We start from the raw sequence: 3,958 nt of genomic DNA on the forward strand, positions 1-3,958 counted from the left end.
CTTTGTGGATCATCACTCCATCGATAAGGTGGAGACGACCTACTCCTGAGGCACTCATACAACCCCAGACGAGCACGGACCCTCCTCCGTGTCTTACTTTAGGGACGAGATTTTGAGGATTCATCTCTGTATTCACCTTGCGCCATACCATACGCCTCCCATTGGACTCGATAAAATTAAATTTACTTTCGTCCGAAGATATGACCCTATTCCAGAAAGAAGCCTGATCCCTTATCTTTATACTTTTTTTCAAACTTTAGTCTCTTTATACGATTTGTCTTGTTCACCCAGAACATTTTCCTGGCTATCCGACCATGATACCCTGCAAATATTCCGCACTGTACTGGCTGATACTTTAACACCGCGTGTTTCCAGATCCGTTGCCAATTGCACAGCACTACTTTTTGGAACCTTTTTTCTTTCCCTAATAATGTAACGTTTAACTTGTTCACTCAACACTCTTGGTCTTCCAGTTCTTTTTTTTTATTATTATTTTTTTTATGGTTTCGCACAGTGATAGAAACATTATACATCGCAATTATTGTGTGTACTGTTGAACGAGGCCTGTCTGCAAGGTTTGCCAGGGGCGGATCCAGGACGGACTTCTGGGGGGGGGCGGTCGGCGGTAATACTGCTACTTTTAAGAGCTCCAAACTTGTTATGGATGGGTTTAATTATATATAAAATAAGAGTTTCCTCTTGTGGGGGGGGACGATTGCCCCGATCGCCCCCCTCTGGATCCGCCCCTGACTCTATAATACCTTGAAACAGCTTCGCACACCTCCCCAATCCCCAGACATGAACCCCATAGAACATCTATGATCTGTTCTGGAGACAAGAATCAGAAGGCACAGCTTGTCTACTAAAGAAGGCCTAAGAAAAGCTATTCAAGAAGAATGGGACATAATCAGTCCCGAAGCTACAGAACTACGAACTACTACAGGTGAAATCAATGCCACGAAGACTACAGACAATCATTAACGCACAGGGTAATCCCACAAAATATTAAATAACGTAATATACTTTATAAGCATTAATTCAAGCATCAGTATACGGTGACTTTTTGCGTTTACAAAAAAGGAATTCTCTCTTTTCTTCTGAACAAAACAGTGATTGTGTTTGTTTGGCCTTTCTTTTGTATATAGAAATAAAATGTATGAATGTGTAGTCTTAATTCTGGTTATATATATATTTTCCACCTCCCGTTCTCATGCTAGCTGTTTTCAATATAAAGTATGCACGGTGTACGAACACTTTCTGCGCTCACTGTAGGTATGTTGACAATAAGCGAATGTTATTAGAATATTTGATGAGATTTATTTTCCTTCACTGCCTTTCGCCTGGTTAAAAAGTAGTTTGCAGTGCTTTGGAGCAGCTGCAGATGGGAACGCGATAATGTTTGAGACATACCGGCGACTTTTTTGTGTGTGAAAATAAGACCTTTCTCATAAAGTAGTAAATAACTGCAGTAGCAATTGTCTACGTAAATGATAAAGACATATCCAACTACAAGAAATTAATACAGTATATATAGCCTATTCATTATTGTGTTTCTCTTTTAACAGCTACTAGCTAAGGATGGCCAATTCCAGAATTTTTACTTTCCGGAATCCGGAAAGTAAAATCGGAAAAATTCCGATTTTTTCTAAATTCCGGATTTTTTCCGAATGTCGGATTTTTTTTCCAAATTCCGGAATTTTTCTGAATTCCGGAATTTTTCCGAAATCCGGAATTTTTCTGAATTCCGGAATTTTTCCGAATTCCGGAATTTTTCCGAATTCCGGAAAGTAAATTTTCCGATTCCGGAAAACAAAATTTCCGGAATCCGAATTCCGGAAAATTTTGGCCATCCCTATATATATATATATATATATATATATATATATATATATATATATATATATATATTAATGTAGTAACTATTTCTTTTTCTATAATATCTTACTCAAGATGAAGTTAATCCCGACCGCCTCCCACTGCCTCCACTAATCTCTTAAGTTTTAACGGAACAGTTGCCCTCATTAATAGAGTTCATTATTGGTCCAGTATAGTTCATTGGCATCACCATCTTCTTCTACTTCCTATCTTATTATAAGACACCTCCCTAATAAAACAATGTTTTCTCAACTAATAGGACCTCTAACCACTTCCTGTCCGTCTCTTTCGCTATTCCAGTTTTGCTTTTCTTTCTCCAACTTGAGTTAAAGCTTAAAATATTGCACTTAGACCTGTCATTTCGAACTGGCCATTGTATGACGTAGGAGCGCGCTTTTACGATAGGAGAAACGACAGAGAGAAACAGATAGAGCAAAGAAGGAAAATGTAATAAACAAGTGTTGGCAGTGTACGAGTAGATATATAAGGAAGTATCAATAAAGTTGGAAGAGCTTCTTGATACCCGCTCGTAAATCCACAAGTAGTGTATTTGAAAAACAAACTCGACTATCGCACCGGGATTGTTGTTTGATCTTGCCAATGTGTTTTATCAACTACAGGTTTCCTGTTTGCTTCTTTTACTCTGAGAATGACGACGGAACACTGTGATGTCATAGAGCATCCAGTTGGAAATTATTTATTTATTGTTGCCTACCCGGCCATTAAAACTGAAGTCGCCCCAATATCAATAAATATTATTGTCAAAAATTTGATCCAGTGAAGTAAATAATCAATTTTTAAGTGGAACTGAAAAAAAATAAAATATATAAAATGTAATATAACAAATAAAATGTAACTTTCAGTTTCAGTTTCGTAAAATTAATTAGATCCAGATTAAGAAATACAAAACATCTATTTGCAGTAATTTTACTTTGCCAACAATTCGTCAATCTGCTCTTAGCAGCTTGTGTAAGAATCTCTTTAATGAAGTTTTCACGTTAAATAATTGAAACAACGTTGACAGACAGTGTGAATACTGAACAATGGACTTTAACCAAGTCGGTGATTCACACAAGGTCACGCATTTAGAGTGAAGCAAATAAAAGATGTAGATTTCTTAACAGCTAAAAATATAACATGTGGTAGCGTGGCCGAGCGGTCTAAGGCGCTGGTTTAAGGCACCAGTCTCTTCGGAGGCGTGGGTTCGAATCCCACCGCTGCCAGTACTTTTTAACCGTTTATATGAATTAATACAGTGATTTCAGAGTGCAAATAGTAACAAAATTAGCAAAGAATATATAGCTATAAAAGATCTTTAGCCACCTATGACGTAGGGAGCTGTTTTCAGCCAAATTGTCTTTTCTGAATACGTTAATTTGATCTGAATTCAGAGCGATATTTCGGTTGGCTCTGCATTGCTCCTTTCTCAACAGCAATAATTGAACAAAATACCGAGTTTTAATTCAGGTTGGTGTAGTCAATTTCGAGTGGGCACCAGCTTAATTGGGCACCGCGGAGTGGAGTAAAATTCGTCCCCCATATTTACTATTTTTCGCCAAAAAATTACCATTCTGCCTCAAATTTATTTTCTTCTTCCAAAATTGACAATTTTCCAGTTTTATTGTACTGTAGCTACACAAATATCTACTCAAAGAGTTACCTTCATTTCGCAGTTTTTTACACTTTCTCACACAGATTAATGGTCCTTATGATTGGGAGTCGGCAATTGCTATGAAATTGATGAAGTGTTACTGTATATTTTTTCTGGTATCACATACACAATGATGCCCAACAAATGTAAGTACCCGGTAATATTACACTTCGTTCTGTAGCAAAAAAAATGATTTTATAGTGTGTATATATATTCTACAGCCGGATTTAGAGGGTGCAAAGGTGCACGTGCACCCCCCTTCGTTACAATATACACTAACTAAAGTGAGAAGCTAGCAGTGAGTTTTGCAAAATCATTAGTTTAAGTCGATTTTCTGAAGGTTGAAGGAAAATAATTCATCGAGAGCAGACACTTAGCATTTCCATAGGAATTCCTCATTCACATCACAGATGCCTAGAGGCATTTTATAAA

General features: G+C 37.2%; 1 non-coding gene across 1 annotated transcript; it reads left to right on the forward strand.

Moving 5' to 3' along the window:
- Window positions 1–3,016: 3,016 nt before the first annotated feature.
- Window positions 3,017–3,098, forward strand: TRNAL-AAG (transfer RNA leucine (anticodon AAG)). Its single transcript has one exon. It is a non-coding gene; the product is annotated as a tRNA-Leu (tRNA).
- Window positions 3,099–3,958: the final 860 nt, after the last annotated feature.

The sequence above is a fragment of the Thermobia domestica genome, chromosome 2 (assembly GCF_964235325.1).
Source record: "Thermobia domestica chromosome 2, izTheDome1.hap1.1, whole genome shotgun sequence".
Lineage (NCBI taxonomy): Eukaryota > Metazoa > Arthropoda > Insecta > Zygentoma > Lepismatidae > Thermobia > Thermobia domestica.